At 34.4% G+C, this 12,141-nt stretch overlaps 1 protein-coding gene across 3 annotated transcripts in view; it reads left to right on the top strand.

Moving 5' to 3' along the window:
* The window catches only part of LOC129741865 (neuroligin-4, X-linked-like), an 862,824-nt gene that overhangs the window by 652,002 nt on the left and 198,681 nt on the right, over positions 1 to 12,141 (top strand). The gene's annotated exons all lie outside the window — the stretch shown is intronic.

Below are 12,141 nucleotides of genomic sequence, written 5' to 3'. Positions count from 1 at the left end.
GATGCAATTTGGGAAGGAATGCCCGGCTGCAATATTGTAGCGAAATTTATTGATTGCGAAACTTCGGATGCCCACAGTTGTTACTCCTTTTTCAATGCCAAAATAAATTCGACAATAACTCGCACGGATATGACTTGTTCAAAATTCATCCCCATTTTGGTGATTTATGAGTCAGAAACGATTCTCCACTTTCAAGTTGTTATTTATTCAAATTGCGCGAGAACGTCTCTCTGTGCGAAGAACTTTGCATGAACGCGAAGAAAAAAAAATCGCGTAAAAATAAACGGTCGCCCGAGTATTCTCCTTTTAGTTGGCAAATAGTCCTGCAGTGTTTCGCGAGTGCTTCGGATGAGGGTTTCAGTAGCCCGATTGAAAAAAAAACCCTCGTTATTTCCCTTTCCCATTAGGTTCTGAAAATCTCAAATGTTCAAAACATACATCATTTCGGCCATTTTACCCCTTGGCTGCCATTTGTTGTTGTCGTCGTCGTTGTTGTTGCAAGCTGGACGACGACGACGCCAAAAAAAAGGACGTCGACATCGACTACGACAACAATAGGACAACAACCCACCCGTTTCGAATTTCGAACCTAGCTTCCATTTTTTTTTACTGTGACTCGATCAGACATCTCTTGGCACTCAAGCTTGGAAAAAAATCCTTTTTACTCCATGTTTTTTTCGCATTTTTTTTTGTTCTCAAGCAAGCATTCAATTAGTGCTACTAAAATGGATTAAATATTTTCGGAATTCCTGTGCGAAGGATGAAGTTTGATTTTTCCTCTTCTGTTCACCCCGTTTGCTTTCATATTCTACGTGGGGTGTCGAGTAAAAATTGCACAATTTCGATGCAGCGTTCAGCAGTTTCGAAAGTGAAGTTTGAACGTGTTAACGGTTCTTACAGAAAAATGAATAATTTTTCCAAATTTGAATCATTGCAGAAATCTTACAAAAAAAAACGAGTGACATGATAATGAAAGAAGACTTATTTAAAATAAAATAGAAAAAGATATTAAAATATACCTAAAAGACATAAACATGACAGAAAATGATACAAAAATGACTCATAAAAGACGCACAAACGATAAAAATGTAAAAAGAACATAAACAGAATAAAAAATCTAACTAAACAAATAAAGCACAAAAAAAGACAAAAATGACAAAAATGACAAAAATGACAAAAATGACAAAAATGACAAAAATGACAAAAATGACAAAAATGACAAAAATTACAAAAATGACAAAAATGACAAAAATGACAAAAATGACAAAAATGACAAAAATGACAAAAATGACAAAAATGACAAAAATGACAAAAATGACAAAAATGACAAAAATGACAAAAATGACAAAAATGACAAAAATGACAAAAATGACAAAAATGACAAAAATGACAAAAATGACAAAAATGACAAAAATGACAAAAATGACAAAAATGACAAAAATGACAAAAATGACAAAAATGACAAAAATGACAAAAATGACAAAAATGACAAAAATGACAAAAATGACAAAAATGACAAAAATGACAAAAATGACAAAAATGACAAAAATGACAAAAATGACAAAAATGACAAAAATGACAAAAATGACAAAAATGACAAAAATGACAAAAATGACAAAAATGACAAAAATGACAAAAATGACAAAAATGACAAAAATGACAAAAATGACAAAAATGACAAAAATGACAAAAATGACAAAAATGACAAAAATTACAAAAATTACAAAAATTACAAAAATGACAAAAATGACAAAAATGACAAAAATGACAAAAATGACAAAAATGACAAAATTGACAAAAATGACAAAAATGACAAATATGACAAAAATGACAAAAATGACAAAAATGACAACATCCTCACGTACTATTGGTAGAGTTAACCAAGTAGTGATATCGGTCCGCGCTTAAATTCGATATTTCGGTTGAAAAACGTTTGCGTTTTAAGTCGCTTTATATCGAAAGCGTATTTCGGAACTCGAAGTGTATCTGGAAGTGATAGCTATTCGCAAAGTGCATCGTGCGAGGCTAATAATAGACTATTTAGTTTGCCGTGGCTAGTGACAGGAGCTGTGTATTGTTTTTGCTTGCTGAATTCACGACAAGCCAACTAGAAAGCAGCTGCGTGCAACATTGTGTGCAAGCAAAGCTTGCTTGGCTCAAATTCAAGCCCTCTAGTTGCGAGCGAAAGAGTTTCACCTACAGCAGTGACTCTTTGACGCCGGTGAGCCACCTGCTGTCAATCGGCGAAACCTCAACACCTACTGAACGTAGCCTATTTTTAGGCGCATTGCATTTCGTCGTGTGTATCCCGAGCTTGCTTGCACCTTTTGGACGTCTTGGGCAAGTCTCGTTGGGAAAAGGGTAAAACGTCCCTACTTCAGGTTGTACCTTGAACGCTTGGCCGAAGTAGTCTCTTTTCAGGTTAAAGCGTAGTCGTTACCCGCTCCGGCGGAAACGCAGTTCCGATCACCTGGACCTTTAACCCTTGGGTGAATCGAAGATATTCGAGGTAAAAGGGTAGACGTTACTCACTCCGGTGAGAACGCACTGAAAATTTAGTTTTGCTTCCGTATGAGAAAAATCATATTCTGAGACTCAATAACAACCTCATTTAAGCCAGGCAGCCGTAATGGCTGCAGCAAGTACCCCTCCGGGGGTAACAACGACAGGGGACCCTCCCGATAAAAACGATCGAACGCTCCCAGAATACATGGACAAAATTGGCACGTTTGGCAAACTCATCATACTTTCTTTAAGTCCAGCTGACGACAAACAACCTTTGCCAAAAAATCCCTTTCTTATAAGCAAATCCATTGATCAGTCGATTGGAAAAATTGAGGCTGCTTATACGGAAAACAACGGCTCAAAGTATGTCATCAAAACCCGCAGTTCAAAACTTGCAGCGAAACTGATAATGATGAAAGAGCTGATTGACGGAACAAAAGTTCAAGTAATTCCTCACCCCGTCCACAATGTTTGTCGCTGCGTCATAAGCTGTAAGGAAGCTATTGAACTAAAAGACGACGAATTGGAATCAGAACTGCGAGGGCAAGGAGTGTTGAAAGTGCGTCGAATTACGCGCATGGAAAACAGTAAAAGAGTGAATACCCCAACTGTTGTGTTGACTATCTCAGGAACAGTAATTCCTAGAGAAGTTCGGGTAGGGATCATAAACTGCAGAACTCGTATGTTCTATCCATCCCCGTTAGTTTGTTACCGCTGTTGTTCCTACGGACACACCAAGGACAAATGCAATAATGAACCAGCATGTCGTAACTGCTCTAAAACTCACGAGCTTGAGGAGGAAGAGCAGTGTAAAGAGGATCCTTTTTGTAAAAATTGTTCAGGAAATCATTCACCAACCTCACGCAAATGCCCTTTGTTTCAGAAGGAAGAAGAAATCATTAAGATTAAAGTGGATAGTGGAATAACATTTGGAGAGGCCAGAAAAGAGTACGCAAAAAAACACGCGGAAAATTCGTATGCCAATGTGTGTGGAGCACAGCAGCGTCTTGATCAATTTCGCAAAGATCAGGAAAAAGACGTCCAGATTGCTAAGCTACAGGAAGAAAATAAAATTCTTAAAGCAAAACTCCCACAAACTGTCGAAACGGAAGAAATTGAAAAATTGAAGCAAGAAATCTACAACTTGCGAAAAATCGCCAAGGATTTTTACCTTTTAAAAGAAAAACTAAAAAACGTGGAAAGTACCTTGGAAATATCTGAAAGCGAATCCGAAAAAGAAATGGAAGTTGAAGATGAACAACCATCATCTTCTGATCAAGCAAAACCGGCTCTGAGCGAAGACATTCCAAGACTGAAGAAACAAAAACTAAGCTCGAAAAATTCACTTCCGCTTCGCCTGTCTTCGGAACCCGAAGAGACAAACGAAAGTCAAAACCAATCCGAAGTTGTCGTTAAGAGGAGAGGTCGACCCCCTAAAAACAAAAATGGCCAGCCAAAGTAACTGCACGATGAATGAACTTGCACCGGAAAATGGACTTGACAACGGAACCATGAACATCGAAACGGAAACGAACGGCATCAACCAACGCGATCTAACGGAAAACCCTAACGGCACAAATGGAATCATTTCATGGAATATTCAAGGCTTGAGGCCCAAAAAAGCCGAACTGGACATTCTGATCCAAGAACAACAACCACGTATTATTTGTCTACAAGAAACAATGTGCAAATCGCCATACCATCCACGTATCTCAGGATACAAAATTTATCATCGCCCTCGCTTGACCGGTGATCGAGCGGCAGGAGGAGTCCTTGTAGCAGTTCAAGAGAATATTGACAGCGAAGAAATAGAGCTCGAAACCGATTTTGAAGCTGTAGCCATAAAAATTAGTGCTCCACTCAACATGAACGTCCTGAACATCTACCTGCCACCGAGCATGAACATCGATAACACAGAACTAACATCACTCCTCAATCAAATTCCGAAGCCAATCATTGTGGTTGGGGACTTCAATGCCCACCATCCACTGTGGGGTTCTGATTATGTTAGTAGACGGGGCAGATCGATCGTCGACTTCGTGGAAGATAATAGCCTGGCAGTCCTGAACACAGGAGAGCCCACTTATGTCGATCAAAGGCATGGTAGTTTTTCCTGTATAGACCTTGCTCTATGTTCAGATGATTTAGCTGGAACGCTTGAATGGAGTGTTTTACCAGACACTTACAGCAGTGATCACATACCGTTAAACATTAGTTTCCCTGGTCCCTGTGAAATACCTCAGAAAAGTCGACCAAGATGGAAAATTGAAGAAGCCAACTGGGAACAGTACCAAGGTACACTCAATTTTGAACGCGATGACAACATTGAACGGCAAGTTGAAAAAATAACAAAATCCATGTTGGAGGCAGCCGAAGTAGCCATACCCAAGACAAAAGGTTATCCCGGGAAAAGAAGTGTCCCGTGGTGGAACGCGGAAATAGCGGAGCTCGTCAAAAAAAGAAGGAAGGCATTGAGGCAGTTGAAAGCAAACAGGCAAAATCAGGAACAAATGGAAAGCGACTTTAAAAACGCGAACGCTGCTGCGAAGGATGCTATCATCAGAGCCAAGAAAAAAAGTTGGGAAGAGCTAGCGGAAACTTTTTCCTCCCAAACTCCACTAAGGGAAATGTGGAGTAACTATCAGAAGATTCAAGGTAGGAAGCGACGAACCCAAATCAACTCTATCTTATACGAAGAAGCAACTGTTTCGGATCCAGCAGCCATATGCGATTTACTAGGAAATGCATTCCAAAAAGTTTCGAGCGTGAGTACATACAAGGATTTTTTCCTGAACCACAAACGAGCCGTTGAATCAAACACATTGTTCATTCCTGAGGATACAGGTCCTCACAATCAAGAATTCACCAGGTACGAGCTCGACGAAGCGCTAGAGGGATTGAAAGGCTCATCACCAGGACCGGACAACGTTCACTATGCAATGATTAAGCACCTTCCTCCAGATGGGAAAGTTATCCTCCTCGAAACCTACAACCGATTGTGGGAGGAGTCAGTTTACCCACAAGAATGGACGAAATCATACGTTGTACCCATCTTTAAAAACAAAGGTCTTCGTTCAGACCCGCAGAACTATCGACCAATCTACTTAAACAGCTGCATAGGAAAAGTCCTAGAAAGGATGATAAATAATCGTCTCATGCATCTGCTAGAAACAAGAGGACTATTATACACCCACCAATATGCATTCCGGAAGGGAAGAAGTACAACGGACCACCTATGCACATTTGAGGAAAATATTCGTGAGGCGTTTAACAACAACAAAGTAGCGCAAGTAGCTTTTCTAGACGTAAGCAAAGCTTATGATACAACCTGGCGTAGGCTTTGCTTAGATCAACTAGGGAATCACAACATAGGTGGAAGAATGCTCCGTTATCTAGAAGGAATGCTACGCTCTAGATCATTTCAAGTGATTGCCAACGGTAAAACATCAGGAACAAAAATAATGGAAACTGGCCTGTGCCAAGGCTCGGTACTGAGTGTCACCATGTTCTTGATAGCCATCAACACTCTCATCAATTATCTTCCCTCGAATGTAAAGTGCTTGATTTATGCTGACGATGTCATTCTTGTTGCAACGGGTGATAACGCTAAAGAAACAGAAGATAAGCTGCAGACAGCCTGCCACCAATTAGAACTTTGGCAAACCAAAACAGGGTTCCAAATATCAGCTCAAAAAAGTGCATCCGTGGTTTTTCGGAACCCGCGTCATAAAAAACCAAAAACCGGAAATAAACTTACATTAAACGGAACTATCATGCCTCGCAAAGACAGCTACAAATGTTTGGGTGTAACATTCGATCAGCACTTAAAATTCCGATCTCACGTTGAAGAGGTGAAAGCAGCATGCCAACAGAGAGTCCTTTTCATACTTAGCGTAGCTGCCAGGACCTGGGGAGGAGATCGTAACACGTTGATCAAACTCTATCATGCAACTGTAGTGGAAAAGCTCCTGTACGCAGCCCCAATCCTATCAGGAATTGACGATAAAGTCCTTAAAGCCCTAGATACAGTGCATAACGCAGGACTTCGAGCGATTATCGGAGCATTCAGAACGAGCCCTATTTTAAGCCTCCAAGCGGAAACAGGAATCCCCAGCTTAAAATCATTGATCAATCAGCGCACTATGCTCTACACAATCCGTCGAGCAGCTGTTGAATGCGTTGAGGAAATGATCGCAGTAGAAGACACTACAAGCGAGGACAGCGGCGACAGCAGCAGTAGCGACGCAGATGTAAGTTCTGGCGAGAGGTGGGGTGAACGAATCAGATCCCGATCCCATCCCAATTCTTATCGAATCAGAGGACAAAATATGATGAATGAACTAGATCTCAGCCTGCCGAGAGCAACTTGCTTTAAGATTCCAGTGTGCCCGCCATGGCAAAGATCCAAGCTCCACGTGGACAAAAGCCTCCACCACAAATTGTCCCAAGGTGCAACTGCGAATGAACTTAGGTGTATGTTCAACGAACTTAAAGAATCGAAGTATCGTATCCATAAAATGATTTTCACGGATGGATCGAAACAAGCGTCAAAATGTGGATTCGGAATTGTTAGTGAAGAGTTCGTTTTCCGAAAACGTCTAAGCAATATATGCAGCATATTTGCAGCCGAAAGTGAAGCAGTCGAACAAGCATTGCTATGGATAGTCGACCAGCAAAGACCCCAAGCATATCTGTTGTGCACCGATTCTATGAGCGTGATAAACAACCTTGAAAAGTGCAAGATAAACTCTAGATGGAAGGACAGCATACAAAACCTGCATAATCGGATCACTCAAGTAGGCGCAGAAATCATATTTTGCTGGGTCCCCAGTCATATCGGGATTCCAGGAAATGAGAGGGCTGATCGTGAAGCAAAAAGAGCTTTGGATCTGCCACTGGCAGAACAAGAAACCGTTGAATTTAAGGAAGTGCGGAAAGTTGTGAAAACACAAATCACACATAAATGGCAGATGGAGTGGCACAGAAATTTAAATAATAAACTACGTGAAGTGAAGAACACTGTTCTACCGTACAAATCAGTGTTCTCAGGAAAAAGGAGAGACGACGTTATTTTAGCCCGCCTGCGGATCGGACATACACTGCTCACCCACGCGTTCCTATTGGATAGAGTCGATTGCCCATTATGCCCGAGATGTAACGAAACTCTAACTGTTAAGCACATCATCGTAAACTGCCCACAACTAGAAGAGGAACGGAGAAAGCATGGCATCCCAGGAAACCTACGCGAAGCATTATCAGACGACAGCGATATGGCGGAAAAAGTGATAAAATATTTAAAAACCCTCAAATTGTATGAAAAAATTTAAAAATGTATTGTAATTTTCGAAACAGTTTATGGACCCGAATGATAAAAAAGGTCCCTAATAAAAAAAAAAAAAAAAAAAAAAAAAAATGACAAAAATGACAAAAATGACAAAAATGACAAAAATGACAAAAATGACAAAAATGACAAAAATGACAAAAATGACAAAAATGACAAAAATGACAAAAATGACAAAAATGACAAAAATGACAAAAATGACAAAAATGACAAAAATGACAAAAATGACAAAAATGACAAAAATGACAAAAATGACAAAAATGACAAAAATTACAAAAATGACAAAAATGACAAAAATGACAAAAATGACAAAAATGACAAAAATGACAAAAATGACAAAAATGACAAAAATTACAAAAATGACAAAAATGACAAAAATGACAAAAATGACAAAAATGACAAAAATGACAAAAATGACAAAAATGACAAAAATGACAAAAATGACAAAAATGACAAAAATGACAAAAATGACAAAAATGACAAAAATGACAAAAATGACAAAAATGACAAAAATGACAAAAATGACAAAAATGACAAAAATGACAAAAATGACAAAAATGACAAAAATGACAAAAATGACAAAAATGACAAAAATGACAAAAATGACAAAAATGACAAAAATGACAAAAATGACAAAAATGACAAAAATGACAAAAATGACAAAAATGACAAAAATGACAAAAATGACAAAAATGACAAAAATGACAAAAATGACAAAAATGACAAAAATGACAAAAATGACAAAAATGACAAAAATGACAAAAATGACAAAAATGACAAAAATGACAAAAATGACAAAAATGACAAAAATGACAAAAATGACAAAAATGACAAAAATGACAAAAATGACAAAAATGACAAAAATGACAAAAATGACAAAAATGACAAAAATGACAAAAATGACAAAAATGACAAAAATGACAAAAATTACAAAAACGACAAAAACGACAAAAATGACAAAAATGACAAAAATGACAAAAATGACAAAAATGACAAAAATGACAAAAATGACAAAAATGACAAAAATGACAAAAATGACAAAAATGACAAAAATGACAAAAATGACAAAAATGACAAAAATGACAAAAATGACAAAAATGACAAAAATGACAAAAATGACAAAAATGACAAAAATGACAAAAATGACAAAAATGACAAAAATGACAAAAATGACAAAAATGACAAAAATGACAAAAATGACAAAAATGACAAAAATGACAAAAATGACAAAAATGACAAAAATGACAAAAATGACAAAAATGACAAAAATGACAAAAATGACAAAAATGACAAAAATGACAAAAATGACAAAAATGACAAAAATGACAAAAATGACAAAAATGACAAAAATGACAAAAATGACAAAAATGACAAAAATGACAAAAATGACAAAAATGACAAAAATGACAAAAATGACAAAAATGACAAAAATGACAAAAATGAAAAAAATGACAAAAATGACAAAAATGACTTAAATGACAAAAATGACTTAAATGACAAAAATGACAAAAATGACAAAAATGACAAAAATGACAAAAATGACAAAAATGACAAAAATGACAAAAATGACAAAAATGACAAAAATGACAAAAATGACAAAAATGACAAAAATGACAAAAATGACAAAAATGACAAAAATGACAAAAATGACAAAAATGACAAAAATGACAAAAATGACAAAAACGACAAAAATGACAAAAATGACAAAAATGACAAAAATGACAAAAATGACAAAAATGACAAAAATGACAAAAATGACAAAAATGACAAAAATGACAAAAATGACAAAAATGCCAAAAAATGACAAAAATGACAAAAATGACAAAAATGACAAAAATGACAAAAATGACAAAAATGACAAAAATGACAAAAATGACAAAAATGACAAAAATGACAAAAATGACAAAAATGACAAAAATGACAAAAATGACAAAAATGACAAAAATGACAAAAATGACAAAAATGACAAAAATGACAAAAATGACAAAAATGACAAAAATGACAAAAATGACAAAAATGACAAAAATGACAAAAATGACAAAAATGACAAAAATGACAAAAATGACAAAAATGACAAAAATGACAAAAATGACAAAAATGACAAAAATGACAAAAATGACAAAAATGACAAAAATGACAAAAATGACAAAAATGACAAAAATGACAAAAATAACAAAAATGACAAAATGACAAAAATGACAAAAATGACAAAAATGACAAAAATGACAAAAATGACAAAAATGACAAAAATGACAAAAATGACAAAAATTACAAAAATTACAAAAATTACATAAAATACAAAAATTACAAAAGCTACAAAAAAAAACAAAGAAAACAAAAAATACAAAAATTTCAAAAATTCCAATAATTACAAAAATTACAAAAATTACAAAAATTACAAAAATTACAAAAATTACAAAAATTACAAAAATGACAAAAATTACAAAAATTACAAAAATTACAAAAATTACAAAAATAACAAAAATTACAAAAATTACAAAAATTACAAAAATTACAAAAATTACAAAAATTACAAAAATTACAAAAATTACAAAAATTACAAAAATTACAAAAATTACAAAAAAAAACAATAATCACAAAAATTACAAAAATTTCAAAAATTACAAAAATAAGAAAAATTACAAAAATAACAAAAACAACAAAAATTTAAAAAAATTACAAAAATTTAAAAATTACAAAAATTCCAAAATTAACAAAAATTACAAAAATTACTAAAATGACAAAAAAAAAACAAAAATTACAAAAATGACAAAAATAACATTTTGTTATTTCAAAAATGACAAAAATGACGAAAATTACACAAATAACAAAAATGACAAAAAATTCAAAAAAAAACAAAAATTTAAAATTTACAAAATTGACAAAAATTTCAAAAATAACAAAATTTTCAAAAATAACAATAATTTCAAAAATAACAAAAATTTCAAAAACGACAAAAATAACAAAAATTACAAAAATTAGGAGAATTACAAAAATGACAAAAATGTCCAAAATGACAAAAATTACAAAAATTACAAAAATTACAAAAATTACAAAATTCACAAAAATCACAAAAATTTAAAATTACAAAAATTATTAAAAAATTTCAAAAATTACAAAAATTACAAAAATTACAAAAATTACAAAAATTACAAATATTTCAAAAATTACAAAAATTACAAAAAATACAAAAGTTACAAAAAGTACAAAAATGACAAAAATGACAAAAATATCCAAAATTTAAAAAAATTACAAAATTTACAAAAATAACAAAAATTATAAAAACTTCCAAAATGACAAAAATAATAAAAATAATAAAAATTTCAAAATTAAAAAAAAACAAAAATGACAAAAATCTAATATATAAAGATGAGTTGGACTATATGTTTGTATGCACCTTATACAAATCCACACCGCTTAACCGATCAGCCTGAAATTTGGTACAGTTATGTGTTTGGACCATGGTAAGGTTTAAGTAATAGTTTTGAGCCCCTCCCACCTAAGAAAAGGGACCCTCCCATACAACTTTCGTTTTTATTCACACGAATCAAAAGTCATGGCACCCATTTTGGCAAACCGATTATTTTTCCTTTGGCGGGATTATTTTCACCATCACCATGAACCGGGCATTAGAAACGACCATCCAGAGTTCACGTGTACTGAAAGCAAATCAAAGCTTGCTGAGCATTTAAAATTTGAAAGGGAAAATTTTGGCGGGTGTTTTTTCCTTCTTCTGTTCAAAGCACGTGATACCGGAACGAGATATTTGGATGCAATAATAAGCCAACATTTTGGATTGAAAAATATAACTAGCCTGTTAGGAATATATTGGCAAGAAGTGTAGTGGCTTTCCAAATGCTCTTTACCGTCGCTGAGGGGCTTTGAGAGTCTACAAAATATATACAGTGAACATTGAATTGACTTCTCAGCTAAATAACTATTTTAACTGAGTGCTGAAAAACTTATGCACCGATTTTAATAGATTCCAGCTTTTAAGAGCCAAAAATTTTCATATTTTTGGGATTCGACAGAGAGAAAGAAAAATTTATTACGTTCAGAGTCCAAGGCTGCGATTTCAACGCTTAGAGCCTTCGAGAAATTTAAACGGAGGATTTGAAAATTGATAAGATAATTTAATCTGAGCTTTAGAGTTTTTAAAACTCAATTTCATTGGCAAACTTTTGAATTGTCATTGATGACCAAAGAAGTCGATTCCACGATCTATTCCAATGTTACTGAAAATTTATTGTAAAACTGTTTAGTACTGCGAATTCAAACAAATGATATCTTAGAAT

Source organism: Uranotaenia lowii, chromosome 2 (genome assembly GCF_029784155.1).
Source record: "Uranotaenia lowii strain MFRU-FL chromosome 2, ASM2978415v1, whole genome shotgun sequence".
In the NCBI taxonomy this organism is placed as follows: Eukaryota; Metazoa; Arthropoda; class Insecta; order Diptera; family Culicidae; genus Uranotaenia; species Uranotaenia lowii.
Note: the sequence above shows the minus strand (reverse complement) of the source record. Positions and strands in the feature narration are given on the sequence as shown.